Source organism: Talpa occidentalis, unplaced genomic scaffold (assembly GCF_014898055.3).
Source record: "Talpa occidentalis isolate TD23 unplaced genomic scaffold, MPIMG_talOcc4v2.1 talOcc4.12, whole genome shotgun sequence".
NCBI classification, from domain to species: Eukaryota; Metazoa; Chordata; class Mammalia; order Eulipotyphla; family Talpidae; genus Talpa; species Talpa occidentalis.
In genome coordinates this window covers 74,912,816-74,932,521 of record NW_023601212.1, presented here as the reverse complement: position 1 = coordinate 74,932,521, position 19,706 = coordinate 74,912,816, and the positions used below count along the sequence as shown (strand labels likewise).

At 40.0% G+C, this 19,706-nt stretch overlaps 1 protein-coding gene across 4 annotated transcripts in view; it reads left to right on the top strand.

Moving 5' to 3' along the window:
• GALNT17 (polypeptide N-acetylgalactosaminyltransferase 17) overlaps positions 1 to 19,706 on the top strand; it is a 376,695-nt gene that overhangs the window by 137,434 nt on the left and 219,555 nt on the right. The window lies entirely within an intron of this gene.

Genomic DNA, 19,706 nt, shown 5'->3' with positions numbered 1-19,706 from the left:
ATCCCATGATTGTTTCTATGTATGATTTTTGTTTGAGATTCTTACTTGCAGGCCGTTTGTTTGCATTTTAGTTGGCTTGTGAGAGATCTCTATTCTGTGCTTTCAGATTTAAGAATGCTATTTCTTTATGTGAAAGAGAGAAAGGGGATGGATGGTAGACTCAAGATGTTGGGGCAAAGAACCCCTATTTTCTAGGCAGGATTCTGCCTTCACTTCTTAAACGTGTTCTTCATTTTCTATTAGATTTGCGGTGTCTCTCTTTTTCCATTTAGAGTGTGCCTTTGCTTTGAGTAGATTATTTCTGTTTCAAATGGATTTTGTACAAATCAGTTAAGTATCCTGGTTACTGAGAAAAATAGATTCAAGATAAAGAAAATTATCTTAAATGGATTTAAAATTGCAGCATTAACTGAGGAACCTGTTAAATCTCTCTCTCTGCTTAATGAGCATATATTCATTTTGAATCACTAGGAAAACATACATCACCCCTGCTGGAAGCTTTTTTGTGTTCCTGGACTTTTGCTCTTAAAAACATCTGGCTGTTTTCATTTCCTGGTGCTCTCTGATTAGCCTTTCTTATTTGGACGTTGGCAAATAAACAGAGCTGTATTTCTTGACTCCTATGAGAAGGAAAATGCTTTTAATTGAAGCTTCTAGAAACGGGTCAATTGAACAATTATTGGTGAGCACCTATTATGTGCCAGATGGTGTTCTCCATACTAATGACAGAATATAGGATCAGCTGCAGTCCTTGCCTACTAATTTCATGTCTGGGGAGGGAAACAGACATGCAAGGGGATCATCTCAACACTGCGTGGTCAGTATGTGCCAGGCCAGAGACATACATAGATGTGCAAGGAGGGTCTGGGGGAAATTTTCTACTTGAAATGATGCCTGAGCTTAATCTTGAAGGACCACTAAGGATTGGAAAATTAAAGACAGGAAGATGACAAAGGTAGGCTAGGTAGGGGAGCAGCAAGAGCAGAGTTGGGGTGCAAATAAAAACATGGCATGCCCAGGGAGGAAAGTATAGCTCAATATGGCTGTGTAGCGTAATGTGGCAGCTTCAACATACTATTTACACATGGTACCTCCTGAAACTTTCCTAAGGTGATAGTAAACAACTAGAGAGGATGGTAACCTATAAGGCACAGCTAAATAGCTTAGATGATGGCACCAGGGAAAAGACACCTACAAAATTCTGGAAGAAGGAAAAGATAGACAAATGGTAACTTATATGGAAAACTGGATAAGCCTAAGACCCAGCCTCCCGCATAAGATGGAAAGTGGTGGTTGGAACAGAAAATGTAGCCTAGTGACACCTTAGAAACCCGGGACTCAGGAATTGGAGGTGCCGGGTACTCTGATGCCTGAAAGGTAGATTTGATAGGCATGACTGCACCCCTGGTCCAACTCGGGACAGCCAGAGACAGCCTTTTCCCTACTTGGCACAGTGTGAAAGAGTTACTCCTTGAAGAAGGTGAACTGTAAGCTTTAGTTCCTAAGATGTAGCGTAGGAGAGAGGCAAAGGCTGCGTACTAGATGGGGACACCCCTGTTTCCTTACTCCTCCAGGCTTTCACACCCCTATAGTCAAGAGTTGGAAGAATCTGGAGCAAGTCATCCAGCCTAAGAAAAAGGTCACAGTAGATATGATAGTTGAGGGCATTCTCCCCAAATATCTAATTTCTGTTTGCTCTTAGTAAACTGTGCCTATTGTAAAGCCACATCCATCTACATATGCCCTTACTGTAAAAGAAGAAAGGAGAGCCAAGGTCCCTAGAGGCCTCAAGAGAGTGTTGCTGTTATAAAGGACCTTGACAACCACAATAATAGAAAAAGCATTTGAAAGAAACAGACTATATACTTTAAAACATCATGAGATGTCTTGTTTAATTGACAAACCAAGAACAAAGGGCTATGTTTAAATAACAATCAGAGAATAAAAAGAAATTGTGAAGGTCAAAAATAAGAAGTAAATAATTCAGTAAAAGACAGCATAGTTACTTACATGCTGTGAAAGATAACATTGAGAAAGCCTTCTGAGAGTCAGAAAAAGGGAAATGAAAAATATGAGAAAAGATTTAAGAAAAACGAGATCAGTCCAGCAGTCTTAACACCAACTGATAGGAATATGAGAAAGAGGAGAATGCAGAGAGAAGAAAGGTCACCAAATAAATGATACAAGAAAATTTCCTAGAACTATAAGATAAGAATTTGCAGAATAAAAGACCCTGTTTTTAATGATGAATGAAAAAAAAATTAAGCCCATATCAAGAAATGTAAATGTAAAATTTCAGTACAGTTTGGATAAAGAGAAAGTCCTAAAAGCTTTCAGAGAAAATGTGCATCAAATAGTTAGTATTTGATTTCTCAGTAGTAACACCAACAGCTTGGAGACCAGTTAGAAAATTGACTTTCAACTTAGAATTCTATAGTCCAGGGCTTCCCCAGTGGCGCAGCGGTTGAGTGCTGGGTTGTGAAGCTGCCCGCAGCCTCTGCAGCACCGGTTCAATCCCCGGCTACTCCCCGGCCACTGGAGGAGAATCCCGCATGGTGCGCAGACCTCTCCTGCCGCCCGCTGCTCCCCTCAGCAGTGTACTTCGGTCCTCCTGCCTGTTCTGCTCCCTGCTCTGGCTCTGGTGAATTCTCTCACCCTCCCGCTCTTCTGACTGTACCCAGTGCATGTATAAACAAACAAACAAATAAATAAATAAATAAATAAAACATGCCTCTATTAAAAAAAAAAAGAATTCTATAGTCCACCATAGACTATTTTGTGCCAAGAGCAAGCACAGAATACATTATATTTATGTAGGCTTTCAGTAATTTTACCTCCCTTGGATTTGTTTCCCGGAAGCTTTTCAAGGATATGCCCCAGTAAAACAAGGAAAGTGAATGTTACAGGATCAAGTAAATAGGTGATTCAGACAGGAGAGTATTAAAGCCAGATGCAGGGGAGTTGGTGAAGTGTTGTCCAGGCTAATATTCTTTAGTGAATGTTAGCTGTAGAGCAGAGATCAGTTATTCCACATCAGAAAAAGAAGAATGGAAGATTCTAGAGGGAAGGGGGGTAGAGTTGTTTGATCATTTATTGTTTCTTACTATATTAAAGTGTTTTTTTTTTTTAAACCATCTCCCCAAAATTTTTGTACTGGGTTAGCGATAGCTGTGTAATAAAAAAAAAAAAAAATGCTTCTGAAAAAGCAAACCATTTATTAGCTCCAGAAAAGAAAGTTCCTCAAGAAATTGCAATTACAGATACTGTGGCTCAGCTGTGAATAATGCAGTCATGCAAATGTAAATATTGGATATTTATTTAACCACAAATTATGGTCTAACTATTGGAAGAAGGAGGAGGCGAAATGTATGTGTGAGGTGTGGGTAGTTTAAGAAAATGAAATTTTCATCTTCAGAAATAGAAAATCAACTGAAATTCTCTATGTAAACCTCAAGAAATAGTATTATAATCACGGTTATTTAGAAACATGGAGATTACAGAAATGGGATGAGTTTATTGTTCTAATGAAATAATAGTTCAATTAAGCAATAAATGTAAATTTATACAACAAATATTGTTTGGGGGAGAAGGGACAGGGATGTGAATATATGGAAGAAGAAAGAGTTGGAGAACTTAGTTAACCATAACCATATTTGCCTTTTTCGATTAGATCATTCTGACAATGACTGGGAGGATGAATTTGAAGGTGGAATTTGAAATGAATTTAAGGGCTTGCCCACTGGCCATACATGACAAACAGAGGCAGAATTGTAAATTGAACTCCACAGCAAACACTGCCAAATTAACTTTTGTTAATTGCAAATTAATCTTTACCATCAGAGTTGCAAGGACTTTGCCTATAGAACCCCCTTTTTCTGATATTTGAGCCTCGGGGATTTGTAGGGCAGCTGCTGTTTTCAGCAGCCAGAGCAGAATCCTTTCTCCTGTGTAGTTCAAGTCCTGAAGAAATTTTCCCCTAAGGGGCAGATTCCTTCTGGTGAAGCCCTCAAACACCTCTCTCATACTTAGAAGATTTAAGTTGGCTAATTTTGTTGCACAACCTCAAGTTGCTTTAATTCACATTTTATCATTAAACTGCTTTTGAAAAATAATGTTCCTCTTATAAATGTTAATGAAACTTTAGTTAGTAGAGGAATTAACCATTTGCTTGTTATATCCAACAAATAGCTTCCAAATTGTTGTTTTCCCTTTTATTTTAATTCTGTGATTTTTTTTTTCCCTCCCACTGGACAGATATTTTAAAATTGTATGAATCCCCAACTGCCAATCATTCCATTTTCATTTCTTCACCACTTTAAAGCTGAGAAATATATCATCCTTCAGAATACTTATAAATATTCTATTCTGTTTCATGTTGCTTTTCTATCATTCATATTTCACTCCATCCACCTAGAATTTATTTTGGAATATGATACAGGAATGTATGTTTTGTTTGAAATGTCATTCCATTTTTTTGAAAGAAAGCGCTTTTTTTCCAAAATAATTTTGTAAAAGACTCTCTTATTATTGTATATATAAAATTATTATTATTGTATATATAAAATAGGCTTATTTTCTAGTCTCTAAGTTATGCTTTTGGTCTATATATTTTTCTCATTCTTTTTTTGCTTAAAAAAATATTTTAAATTATTTTTGACTGAAGTCTCCAACCTGTCAGGTGCTGCATGGAGAGGAGCAAGGCACTTCTAAGCCTCCTAGGAAATCAGAGAAAGCCTGGGAGACAAATGACTGTTCAGGATCCAGTGGGTTGCTTTCAGGGGTCCTAAGATGAGAGAAGGGACAGTCTTAGAGAGCCAGAGGCCACGCAGAGGTGACCTGTGATCATAGGTGAGCAGCAGGGCACTTGAGAGAGAAAATAGTGTGTGGTAGAGGACTGGAACGTTCTTGAATTTCTGAATAAGGGAACATCACAAAACCTTTCATCTGGAGCACAGACTCTTCAGAGAGAATTGTAGAAGAGGTTGGCGGGCAAGAGGAAGCCTGATGATGAAGGGTCTCATGTCCCAGCCCTGTGTCATGTGTGGACTTTACCTTTCTCAGGTCACAAAGGAAATCATCGTTGTCCTCTCTGTGTTTTTCTAGGTTGGCGGATAATCAGACAAGATAAGAGAAAAAAGCCAAAAAGAAGTTTAATAATAACATGTACACCTCCTGTATATATGAGAGAAACCCAGGAAGACTGTCTTACCCACAGGGCTTCAAGCAGCATCTTAAATAACTAAGATCAACAGGAAATGTGGCTCTCCTCACTCCCCCCTCCCCATAGGAAGGGAAGATCAGTAATGTAAGGTTACCAGGGAAAGCATAGTAAACAAAGATATGATTGTTTTTCAGATTTAAAGTCTGCCTTTTCTACTAAAATATGTAAATTTTTATGTATAAATGTCTGTCTCAAAAGGGTGACCTCCATCCAACCTTCAGAGCTTCTACAATAAAGTAAACCTTTGTCAAAGACATATTTTGGGGTGGTAGATACTTGCTCCCGTACACCATTGTCAAAGAATGTCAATGAGGGACTTAAGGCAAGGTGGTATTATTGTTTTCATTTCTTTAAAAAATATAAAGATTAACTGTGCAGGAATATGGAGGATAGGTTAGTGGAGATGGAGACAGTAGATGTAAGAGCTCAATGTAAGTCTCTTCTCCATCCATCCGACATTTTTGAGAGCCAATGTATGTGAGTCCTTACCCAATATAGGAAGAGAAAGACTCCTAATAATATAGTGAGCATTTATTGTTATTATTTTCATGGAAGTCATTTCTCTGTAACAAACTAAGAACTAAGTAGGGATGAAGTGGAAGGGTTAGATTCAAGAAAAGCTTTCTGAGAATCAGAGTGAGATGATTTAATTGGGTATGGATGAAGTGGGTGGGATACCAAGTTGGGATCTGATGCTGATGTGCATAGAAACCATTCACTATGGCACCCATTTTGAGGGAAGAAAGAGTTAGCAAGGGGATAGGAGGCTCAAATCTGACTTCCTGGTAGGAAATCTAGGGCTGGTGTTACAGAAGTGGAGCATGGAAGGGGAAAAAGTTAGGAACGTAGAGGGGGTAGACTTGTCAGAGTCTGATTCGATAATTACAAACTGGTCTATTATAAAAAGACCTTGTCCCCATAAATAATCACATTTTGGGGATTTTTGTTGACCCCTAGCTCCTAAATATGGTCTGGACAGAGGTTGATGGGCAACTCAAAAGGTCCTGTAGACCTTTTGTCTTCTTAGTTCCATAGCCAGCTTGAAATTCCACTTGCTTCTTTGGTTATATGACTCCAGGATGCATGAGGCTTTGTTGCCTCTGTGTAAACAAGCACAGCCTAACTATCTGGCTGACAGTGGATTGGCTATGGTTTCAGGTGCAATCAGAAGTTTCTAGCTTGATCGACCGAGTGGAAGTAATTTCATTACTGGGAGATAGAATCCTGCAGAAGTTCATGTTCTGCTTGTCCACAGTCCCCCATAGTTATGGTTTTCTTGAGATAACCATATGAGATAAAATCTTTTTGGCTTTAGTTATTATTTAGCCATGTGTGTGTGAGGGAGGAGGTGATATTTGGTGACACAATAAGTCAGTAAAGGTTTTATAAACCTCCTTTCTCTTGCCAGAATGTGCTATTTTATATCATATCGTGGCATATTTAATTATCCTCTTGCCCAGTTATCTCATGATGTGGGGGAGGGATCATCTAGGAGCACAAAAATCTGTCAGTGCTTATTAAAGCCTCCCCTGAGATCCCTGCACACATTCTATCACTTGCTTCCTCTTCTTAGACTGTCTAGATAACTTACGGGAAGTTTCTATTGCTGTTAGCTTCAATTTCTCCTTTGACCTCCTACTTGTAAATCCAGATGTCAAGTTTCTTTGGAATACATTTTCTTTCTTTCACTCACTCAGAAAAATCTCCTCTTTTCTTTATTGTTACAAATTCTAACCCGTTGTTGTCCAACAATGTCTGCTTTGGATACATATGGTGTGAGCTGTCTGTCGACTGTCTTCATGTCACGCTCAGGTGGGTGTTTGGTCCTGGAGATCAGGAGTGATATCTGGACTGATCCCAGAGGTTGGGAATCACACTAGCCCAGTGGGTGTTAGGTTGTGTCTGTGTGTGTATGTGAGTCTAGTGTTATCATTTAGTGGAATGAACACTACTCGTCAGTCAAGAAAGATCCAAGTCAAATATTTCTTCCCTAAAAAGGACACATCTGATTATTGTAATGTTACTAGACTTTAATTTTTTTTTCCTGAATCATTCCGCTGGTGATAGATCTCCTGAATCTCACAGGTTGATTTCCAAATACTATAAAAGCACCTTAAAGACAGTCAAAAATCCTCTGTTAAACTGTATGTTTCATACATGTGGGCACAGAGTGTAGCTATTCCATAAATAATTACTGGTTGAAATAATAAATAAGTGCATGCTTAGGAATGTCTCTGAATCACTAGCCACAATAATTATTCCCTTTTATTGACTGCCTTTTATGTTTTTGCCACTATGCTGCATGTTCTATTGATCTTGTTTAAATATAACCTCTCTCTGAAATAGCTGTTACCATTTCTGTTTTATAAATGAAGATGGAGGTTTGCAGAGGTTAAGTCTGAGGTCACACAGCTAGTAAGCACTGGAACCCAGATTCAAAGAGCTCAGGTGTCTTCACGGCCGTGTGCATCCTCTAACACTAAGTTACCTCATTAGCGCTACCTTCCTATCCCTATCTGTGAATGGAAGATTCTACTCTATTGATATCTTAGAGACAGGACAGTTTCTTTGAGGAAATTGTGCATGTGTGCATGGGTGTGTATACTTCCTTAGTTTTTTTCTCCTGATTCCTTTTATCTCTTCCAACTTGAGCAGAATTCCACTACCAAAGTAGCTGACTCTTGAATTAGTTGAAACCTTTTTTTTAAGGGATTCACAAATAGTGTGATATTATTAAGTTCAGGAAATGTCTTATCCTAGCGTAAGAAGGAACTACTTCACTGGAGCTGCAGGGTGATAGAGTGATGGGAAATATACAGGTGGGAGTGCCCTCCTCTTTAATAGATGAGGGTGATAATTCCTGAAGATTTTGTGGGTAAATGTTAACCCCACTTTTGTAGGTACCTAGGTCTGCAGAAGATTTCTCTTAAAAGGTCTCATTGAAGATCACTTAAAAGCCTTAATGAGAAAAATATTTCATAGAATCAAGAGCATGCACTTGGAAATCTGCCCCAGTTCTAATCCCTCCTGCCAACTATGGGAACCTGGGCAAGTTATTTTACCTCTTAGTAGCTTAGGTTCCACATATGCACAATGGTGAAATAATGTTTCTGCTTCTTATAATTGTCATGGGAAATAAATTGATTACATGCAAAGTGCATACACTAATATACTGAGGTATTAATCTGAGCTTTTCTTGTGTATTACTTATGTCTGACCAATAAATGTTAGCTGTGGTTATTTTTTAGATATTTTACCATACCTTTACCCTTAAAATACCCTGCATGCAATGATAGAATCTTTAGGAAAGTATCTATCTAAAAGGTGGGGTACACTGTATGTTCCACTCTAACATAGAAAACTCAATTCGAGTTAAGTGAGCATTTCCTTGTCCCAAGTTTGCACAGAAATCCAGGTACCAGGCCTGAGATGGACACCAGACTGTGATGTGCCAGCAAGGGCACCTTTCCTTCCGAAAGCTCTCAGGGTTGGCCAGAAGTTTCAGCCTCAGGGTTCACGACAATGTCCATGTTAAGGAAGGTCCAGGTGTTCTAGGGTCACAGGGGACTTTGTTGAAGCTGGTGGGATGGCATCAGCTGCTTCCTGCCTCTGTTTTGCTATCAGCAATAATGACCAGAACAAGAGAAAAAAAAAGTGTATGTTCTTACTTTGTCACAAATTGAAATGATTCTCTCCCGCATATAATATTTTGACCACAGTAAAAGGCTGAATATTAAAAACCACATCGAATAGTGTTTCTCAAAGTGAAATCGTTGGAACTGGACTTCAGGCTCCAAAATGTAGGTTGCTGGGCCCAGTGGAGTTCCTGATCTGAAGTCTTTGCTACTTTCTATGAATTAATTCCTTATGTTCAAAACCTTTGAAATGCTAAGGAGCAGTCATTGTTCAGCTGTTTGCAGAAAGCCTGTGTTCTCAGAGAAGTTTGATATTTGAGATATTCTGTGAAGCTACTCCAATGTGGAGCCACACTGGACTTCAGAGGCCGGCCACTAGCTGGGGGGCAACTGGGAGAGGGTGAAGGTTAAAGGGTGAAGGGCACACTGACAGCTTCACCCCAGGTTGTGAGGGTCTGTGCAGCACAGAGAAAGTTCTCATTACCTCCATTGATGTTCCTATTTTAATACCCACATTGTTGTAGTCCAGAGACAAATGGCTCGGTTTTCAACACCAGGCCCTGCATGTTATGAAAAGATGGAAATCTTGGAATAAATATGCTTATTCAAATAGAGGCCTGGGATATTCTTAAGATAAAAGCATCACAAATTGCAAAAGTGAAATACAGAAGCCCCTGCATCCTGGCCTGCATCCAAGCTTACTTAGAGGCTTCCAGTCTCCGTGCACATCTGGTTCTTGGGAAAGCCTACACCAAGGTTCTCAGCTCCAACTGTGCATGGAGACCATCTTGGAGATTTCAAGATATGGGATGCCCAGACTGTACCCCAGAGTAAGGGTTTCTCCTGGTGTTTGAAATAGAACATTCCTGTTTGGTAGGAATGCTATTACCATTACTTTATGGAAAAAATACTGCACATTACTAAACTGAAAAACTAACCTACCAAATCATATTTTTGGATAGTGGGGGAAGACTATCCTTATATCACAGTGTCTGGGAGTGGGACCCAAACATCAGTCCTGAATTTTTTTAACAGGTTCCCTGGGAACCTAAGTGAGATGTGATCCCTCAAGATCACAAGTTTGACAACCAGCAGGTTTTTCCTGTTTCTAGGTCCTTACAGCTGAATCATCAGATCTGCTGGTTAAAAGTGTCAGGCCATGGGCCCTGGTAGAATAGACCCAGGGTGTAAATTGACTTTTCCTCAAGTTCCCCGAGTGATTCTTATTGAGCATCCTGGAGACTCACTATTTTCTGAGGTTCTTCATATGTGGAGGTTGGTCGAAGAGCAAATGAGGGTCAGGACAGGACAGAGGTCCCCATGCTTGGGGAAGTTCTATCCTTTCTTGTTGGTTTACCTGAAGTCCCTTCCCTCCCTCTCCACTTGTTCCTTCGCCCATATTTTAGAGAAAATCCATTATTTAATCAATGAACATGAATAGAAACTAACCTCCCTTTGAATTATTCTCCTTTTAGAATCTTATTTTGTCCTATGAAATAGCTGAAACTCTCTGGGGTGTCTCAGACATAGAGATTAGAGTAGAACGACAAACATGAAGCCCAGACTCTGTTTGCACTATGAGGGGTATTGTCAAACACGAATGGGGGCAAGAGGTTTATAATTTTTAAGAAAGGAATTGGCTTTTCCAAGAGGCAATGTCAGCCTGGCTGCCCAAAAGCTTATGAATTGGCAAAGTTAATTTAGTCTTTTATGGGGACTTGAAAAGATTCTCATTTAAATGTATTAAAGCAAGAGGGCAGAAAAGATTCTCCTCCATTTCTGTTCTGGGGAGATTTCTAGACAAGTTTCAATTTCTTGCATGGGCAACTTGAGATCAGCCGATAGGAACCAATGTCAACCTTGTCCTAGGCAAATGCATCTGCTCTGTGCCTGTTTACAACCTCCAAGGATCGTTTGGTTCCAAATTCATGTTCCCCAGATGGAGAGGCGACTATGGGAAATGGAGTTCTTTATTTATAACCTTAAATCAAACCAATGTTGTGATTAACAGAAGTGGTCATTCTTGCTTCTGTAGCCCATTGATACTTTATATGAGGACTGTAAACCCTTGAAACCTGCAAAGAACATTTCACCTCAGTGAATACTCAGAAATTCCAACAATGTCTGTTACTTCAACCTATACAACCTATACTTTCTAGGATTTTATCCTGTATGCCCAATCCCTCTGTCCTCCACCAGCACACTCTGAATCAAGACAAACTCAGACAGATAGACACACACACACACACACACACACACACACACCTAAATCCAACCTGCATGAGCCCAGAGTATGCAGCCTGCCAAATTCCACTCTGATTTGTCCAGTAGATAGTCATGTGAAATGCTTTCCTGAAAAACACTTGTTTCTCAGTCTTGAATTTAATCAATAGAGGTAAATGTCTCTGCAATCACAGTGCCTCTTTTATGTGTGGAGTTCCTCATTGTTCTGGCTCTGTGAGTAAACATCTACAAAAGTGGCAGCAGGGGAGTGCCACCAGGCTTTGTAACAAGGTGAGATTTACAACACTGTAAGAGCTGGGGGATAAATAAGGCTTCTGGTGGAAGGGGCAAAATGGGCTAAATTCAGGTATTAATGGGAGTGCTTCATGTGCGCTGCAGAGGGAGACAGGCTCATCAGTATTACAGATGGAATGTCCTTTGAGTTAATTTAGAAGAAACTCTGATCAGCCAGCAGAGCTTTGAGGATGGATGCAGGAAAAAGAAGACTGTGGCATATGGAGAGAACATATTTGTTCTTGCAAAATCAGTGGAAACTGTTTAATGTCATCATAACCTCATTTGCCTAAAAATAGTCATATGCAGCAAACCAAATGAAAGCAAAGGAAGATGTGATCGAACCGACGTGGCCTGAGTTACATTTCATTATGAGCAACATAAATAATTTAATTGAATAAACAAATACAAAATTGCTTCAAGTCAATGTACTGCCAGTTATTATTCCTTGAAAATTCCTCTAATGGTACATGTGGTCGTGATGAAGTCTTGCACTCTGCCTCCACAGGCAGCACCTCACTGTACATTGACCCTTGATAATAATACCCAGCTCTCTGTGACTCTCAAATGTTTTACGGGTGCAAATGAAATTTTTAGTAGCACAGTCCTATTCATAACATGACCTTAAAGAAGTTACATAGGACAAAACTTATCTTCATCATGGTGAATATAATCCCACTTTGTAATATCTGATATTTAGAAGTTTGATGAATATTGGATTGTGCTGTGCTGGATATAGAACACTTAATATTTGGAACCCTCACAGCAGGATGAGAGCTATTGTCTTTTGCCCTACAAAGCCTGATCAAAAGAATTCTTGTGTAAGTCAAAATTGAGGCATGGAGAAAATTCATGGAATTTAATAGTTAATTGATTTCAGCATACATTTTCAAAGGTCAGAGGTAGCTATGGTCAGGTACTATGGGAGTTATGACAGATGTGAATTTCTCTGTCTGTCTTTCTCACACACATTTGAATTTATTCATTCACTTAGTAAATACTTATTGATCAGCGCGCATGTACTGGGTATTATGTTGAATGCTGAGATTAAAGGGGGAGACAGATAATAAACTGGGAAAAATGACTAAAAGGTAATTAGAGATTGTGATAAATGCTTGGAAATAAATAAATAAGGTGTCAGTGTATGGAGTAACTAGAAATGAGGGTGTCCTTTGGCATAGGTCCACTGAAGAAGTGAAAGCGATGAGGATGAGCTGCTAATATCAACACTTTGCAGTGTCTTTTCTGTCACCTAGAAAAACCCTTGAGAGAAAGAATGGTCCTTAGAAAGTCCCTGGGTATGGAATAGGCTTGGATTTATTTACAAACTGGTAGGACACACTGGCAAATGATTGGAGGAGGATGGAAAGATAGATAGGAACCAGCGCATGCGGAAAGCTTCCTACTGATTCTTACATATGGTGTTTTCATTTTCACTGTTTTTAAGAATTTCTTTGATTTGTATTTACCCTGGGGACACAAGGTTTGTTGAGTAGTTTTTTAATTTCCAGGTGGATAGCTTAAAGTGATTAATATATTATGTATATTGTGAGCACAGTATTATTTGCAATATTTCTACTTTATGAGATGTACTGATGTTTCCATTGTGATTATTTTTTGCAACTCTTCCTCTGAGGTTGAGAAGAAGTAGCTTTATTGTCTAGTTTCTGGGAGTAAAGTTTGATGCATATCTATAAGTTCTGTCTTATTGATTACACTATAGTCTATGTTTTTGCTCATTATCTCTGATTTGAGAATGGGGTGTTAATATCTTCTTTATGGGTTCTATCTATGTCTTCTTGCATTAGCTGTATTGATTTGTAAAGATGGATTGATTTATAAAGATGGTCGCTATGTGATTTAGTACATAAACATGAAAGCTTATTCTGTCTTCCTGGTGAAATGTGGCTTTTAGCATTAAGCAAATGACCTTCTTTGTTACTTATAATTTGTTTCATTTAATTTCTTTTGGCTTGAATTTCACTTTTTGTAATATCAGTGTTATAGTACCTGCATTCTTATTTTTCTCCTTAAAGCTTTGGGGGTTCTCTCTCTGAGAAAATGCTATGATTTAGTTTGTTCTCTTAACCATTATTTATTATTTTGGAGAATGTGTTGAAAGACCTGGATTATGGAGCCCCAAATTTTCTTTAAGTTGGGAGATACTTGATTCAAACTTTACTGATGGGGAAAATTACCTACATCAGTGGAGCAACTGCATCAAAATCCTGTGGGGCTCTTGGTACACTACAGACTCAGGTTACAACTATATAAACTGAATTAGAACCTCGGGAAGTGAGGCACAGGAATTTGTATTTCAGGCAACGACTCACATGATATTTCTGCTTTTTATATTTTGTGAATCATTGATATAGGTGCTAAAAAACTATAAAATCAGATACAGGAACAAAGACTTTTGACCCCAGCACTATAATGAGGAACTTGGGGACATCATGTATATGGACCCCATTGAGTCACTCAGTAAGAACTTAACCGATTTATTCAACACAAACTTATTGATCTCCAATAACTTCTGTCAGGCTCATTTGTTTCTTGATGTGAGTTAGAGAGCCATTAAAAAGTTTTTTTTTAAAAAAAAAAAACTTTCCACACATTTTTTACACCCTCTTATTAGATGAGAGAAACATGTAAGATCTAAGCATTTTTGGTGAATGATTATATATGGACCAAGCTAATTCCCCATGCATTTCTATCCGCTATGTTTTGATCACCAATACTCCATGGCCATGTTCCCAGGAACTTGGAAAGTGACTTTTTTTTTTCGTCACAGATTCCTTCTGTAAGGAACAACTGGCTTCAGTAAGTCATCTGAACTGGAAACCACATTTCTCCATTTTAGTTATGAGCCGTAATGGAGGCAATGATTGATTTGGTAGTCTTACTATCCAGATGATCATACTGTACAATCCAGCAAAACAAAATACATGTTCAACAGTGTTGATTGCACCACTGTTAGGTAGGACATGGAAGCAGCCTAAGTATCCATCAGTAGATGGTTGTATCAAGAAGATGTTGTGGATCCACCCCATGGAGTACTGTACAGCCACAAGGAAAGAAGAAATACAGCTCTTTTCAATACAGTGGAGAGAGTTTGAGAGAATTATGTGTAGTCAGAATGATAAAAACAAATACTGAAAATTTGCATAGCAGATGATTTGATGACATAAACTCCAAAAATTAGGAGACATGAAGAAAAACTGAGGGCATTGAGGTTAAGAGGGATGGAAGAAGTACGAAGGGTAGAAGGGATAGTGGTAAGAAAAAATATGAAAGCTTTTAAAAAACAAAAGGGAGCTACAGAGCTACTTTCTTTGTGCTAAGTAAGGTTGATTTTTAAAAATTACTGTATGGGGACTCCCTGGTGGTGCAAGTGGTTAAGTCTCAGCACTATGAAACTATGTGCAGCCACTGCAACATGAGTTTGATCTCCGGCCAAGGAGGTGACCCACGTGGCACAGCAGACCTCTTCTGGCTTGCCCGCTGCTCCCCTTAGCAGTGTATTTCAGTCAGTCCACCTGTTCTGCTCCCCACTCTGTCTCTGGTGAATCTTCTCCCCCCCCCCACCCCGCATCTCTAGCCTGTACCGTACCCATTCTAGTATGCATAAATAAATAAATCTTAAAAAAAATAAAAATTACTATATGGTACCAAAATATATGACTATAGGTAACATAGATATAAAAAGTTACTTTCATTAACATAGCAACAGACATCTCTAATGCTCTCAACATTTAGGAAATTCCAAGGCTCGGCAGGAAGCTCTGAGCCTGGAACTATATATGAAGAACAAAATATGTATGAAAAATATGTTTACATTATCTGAATAGCCAAATATGTACTTCATTTAAAATCACAGTATCACAGTAGTCCTTCCATTTGAGCAGAAATAATCTCAAATCTATTCTCAAGTTTAGCTGGGCTGGGGGGAGGTATGTTCGTGGAACTCAATGGGTGGATATTAGTAGATTTGCTTTTACCGAGCAGTCCTCCATGTGAAGACCATTCATACCAAAGACACTATAAACATGCCTCGTAAAACGCACCCTGGGCCACCCTTAAGAATGTTGTCGTGGGCCTCCCCTGGTGGCGCAGTGGTTGAGCGCTGGGCTGAGAGGCTGCCCGCAGCCTCTGCAGCGTTGGTTCATTCCCTGGCCGCCGGCGAGGGTCCCACACACACACACACACACACACACAAAAAGAATGTTGTCATGGCTTGGGGCATCCAAGCAGTATATCATGCTGAACATCCTCCACATCAGTCTCTGCCACAAAAAAAATAAATCTGGGTCATCAGTTGAACTAATTTTTAAACAAATGCGTTCATTAAGAATACTTAGAAGACAGCTAAGCTATCAGATTTTCCTTGGTAGATTTACTTTAGAACAATGTGGGTTTTCATTTGTATTTGGTTGAAGCCTATGGAGTTGCTGTTATTTGACCAGAAATAGCAATTTCATATGGTGCACCTTAGACTTCCATTCTTTGAGACTTGGTCCTGTGTCTTCCTAGTCATCAGAATAATCCAGTCAGTGCACTAATCCTTTCTCCTTATGGGGAAATTATTTACTTAGGTACAACTTATTAGATTTTTTTAAAGTTCCTTTTATGCACCAGTGGCTAAATGAATTATTTCACAGTTGACTAGAAAACCCTCAATGGTTTTGCCATATAAATGGAAATCATCCCAGAATTAGATTATCATTTAAAACAAAAACAATTGAGTCTTACATTTAAGCTGTTGGTTCGGGAGTTAGCAAACTTGATCAGTGAGTCTCTCTGAATAGTCAGTCTGCGTGTCTCAGCACTTGAAACCCACTAACTGTATTTTCATTCCCTAAGATGACCTTGACAGTCCTTCCCCTCTTGCATGTTCTTCTCTGGTACTGCTCCCTCTAATTCTAGGGAAGGAATCTTCAGTCCAACAACTAGTGATTGTGTAGTTACTGTGTGCTGGGCACAGAGCTGAGAATCTGAGGGATGTGAAATGCACAAGACAAGCAGCTGATTGCAAGGAGTTTTTATCTGGTAGGAGATGCGGGCATGTGTGGCTGTGATACTTGACGGGATAGACTAGCTGTGACATCAAGTTCCCATGGAGCTTTCCTCCTATTGTATAGATGGAGCATCTTCTGCTCCAGGTTGTAAATCTTGGTGACTTCAGCACAATCTGTGTTATAAATAGCATCGCAGCTTGACTGTAAATGAACTCAGAGAATGCAATGAGGAACAGAGAAGGTTCAGCATAATTTGCCTGGGCATTTGTTTATGAGTTTTAACTCTGCTGGGCCCAGGTGCTTTTAAAGTCTGGGAGCTACTTTTCCTTGCTGAGATCTTGTCTCTGTGACTAAGACACTTTTGGTGAGTGTGTCTGTGTGCAAACTTGCATTCTACCCGGGAGCATGTGTGTTCATGCTTAACTGATTCAACGACTACATTTCCCCCAACATATTACACCAAATGTACTTAACAGCAATTAGAATGTTTGCCGCCTGCTGTGTGCAAATCTCCCCAGAAAACAAAACTCTCCTAAATGGCAGTATAAGTAATTCTGAAGATTAAAGCTAGTGATTTGCAGAGTTTTTGGTTCGTTTGCTTCCTGCAAATATCAAGATTAACAAAGAAATTCATTGATCACATTTTGCCTCCTTGAAGCTCATGCGTAGCCCTGAGGGAGCCCATCACATGTGGCTCTGTGGTTCATTCAGGTGAAGACTTGCTATTTCTTTCTTTTATGGCCAAGATGCTGATTTAGTGGCATTTCTCTTGGCAGTGTCTCAAGGAAACAAATCAGTTTGTGTATACTTTTGCGGGAAGTGCACCACCCAGCCCTCACCCACTTACAGTATCCCCAGTGGGTAGTGAAGGAAGTGTGGCCAATTTGCAGCTGTTGAAGGGCAACTCAGGTCCCTGGTTGTTTGATGTTGGGTCGATTCAGCCTTCCCAGAAGCTCTTTTCTCCAAATGTGAAGACAGAGCCTTGAACAAGGTGCTTTTCAGGTCTCCTATTTCTAATATGTTCGTTTACTTGAGAAACAAAATTTGGGTGAGTATAAAGTGCCCTGGGTTGCACCAGGTGCCGGTAGATACAGTGGTAAATGTGCAGCAAAGTCCTTATCCTCAGAACAGAAAAATCCTTGTCAAATGCCCACTATGTCCCAGTCACCCCACAGAAGCCAGCAGTCCATTCTGACTTCTGATTATACATTTTCTCTGGACATGCTGCCCCCTGTTTTCTTTGAATCAGACTTCCCTATGTCCACTCTTCTCCCCAGCTAGGAATTCTCTTGGCTCCAGTCTCCAACTTCAAAAAATGAGTATTTGATAGACATTCAAAAACCTAGATAAATAATAATGCCTCCTTCATAGAGTTATTCTGAGGAATAAATAAATTTACACATTAAAAAAAAACAGTCTCTCTCCATTGCCCCTGCTATCCCCTCCCTTTCTCCCATCCCCATGCAGAGCAGTGAAGTGGCAGATCAGGGCCTCGGAGTCCATCCTGCTCTCTCTATTTTTTTAAAGATTTATTTATTATTTATGCATACAAAATCTGGGGTACAGGCCAGAAGTGTGGGGGGTGAGAGGACTCACCAGACAAAGTGGGGAACAGAACAGGCAGACTGACTGAAGTATACTGTTGAGGGGAGCAGCAGGCGAGTCAGGAGAGGTCTGCTGCGCCATGTGGGTAGCTCCCTGGCTAGCCGGGGATCTAACTCTTACTGCAGAGGCTGCAGACAGCTTCATAGGCTGCGTCTTAACCCCTTGAGCCACCAGGGAGGCCCCTTGCTCTATATTTTTGTGACTCAAAGTGTGGTCCATGTATAAACTGGCCTCTTCACGTGGAGACCGGTTAGAAAGGAGCAGTCTTGGTCCTCACTGCAAACCTACTGAATCAGAATCTGTTTTAAGAAGACTGTCTAGTGGCTCACATACACAGTCAAGTCTGAGAATTCCTGTCTTAGGCTGGCCCACAGTGGGTCTCCCATTAACCATTATTCTGCTTAATTTCTGGAGCAAGTACTAAGAGATTGAGGCCAAGCAAGATGTGTAGTATTCTCCACAGGGCTAGACTTGCACATCTTCTGTGCTCTTGGTGTTCAAACCTACTGAGAAGATAACCTGGGTGCAGATAGGCTGTCTTACAGCAATCTTTCCCAGGCCTGAGAACTTGCCACATTCAACATCATTAAAATCAACCAAGGAAGAGCATCAGGAAGAATTGTACATGTAGTAACTTAGCCTGAATAAGGAGCTGGGTAGAGGGACTTTCAATGGTCTTCAACCAGCACAGACTGATATCTCCCAGATGAATGTTAGTCCCAGTACTGAGTAACAATTCAGTACTTTCTTCCACTTATAACACACATTCTTTGCACTCCATACATTCCTCTGTATACACAAGCTATCCCACTGACCCCTAGCTTTGGCCTGGAAAGGAAGGACCCACATGCTTCCCAAGGAAACCTGTGACCGCCCTCTGAAGCTCCAGGTGCACAGGATGATATATGCTAAGTGTTAGTGGATAGCAGTAGAAGAAATTCCAACTGAAGAATCTATTCAAATCTTGTCTTGACGTCTGTCCAAATTTCTCTATTGATGCTAAAGGTGGCTACTTGAGGCTGTTTATGTCTCCCTCTGATGTTTGCCTCTTGCAAGGCCCAACCTTTTGTGAGTATTTTGCATCTTTGAAATTTTCTGCTGTCCCTGACCCTTCTACCTGGACACGGAGACATGGTGGAGAAAGTTTTGGAATTCTTGAGGGCTATCACCAGCTCCTGTACCAGGAGCAGCAGATAAGTAAGGAAGATTTGCAGCTGGTCTTTTCCAAAGTCATCAGGACAGATGAGGCAGCAGAGGGGTACCCCACCTGGGGCTGGACTCCATCTCATGCCTGACCTTTCAAGCAAGGTCTTGTTCCACTCTCATACACTGGCTGGCCCAAAATTGGAGCTCAATATTGTGTTAACTGTGCAGGCTCTTGGTTTGGTTCAATATACAGGTGTTCCCTGACTTACTATGGTTCAATTGACCATTTCTCACCTTTACAGTGGTGCAGAAGCAATACATGTTCAGTAGAAACCTTACTTCGAATTTTGAATTTTGATCTTTTCCCCAGCTAGTGATATACAATACTTCAAATCCCCAGTTCCCAGTTGGACACACCATGATGATGGTAAAAAACCAATACTCTACAGTGTTCTGTGAGGCAGCACTTCTGACGTTTTCATATCCCATCATGTCAACACTTTGTTACAAAATAGGCTTTGTGTTAGATGATTTTGCCCTACTGCAGGCTAATATAAGTGTTCTGAT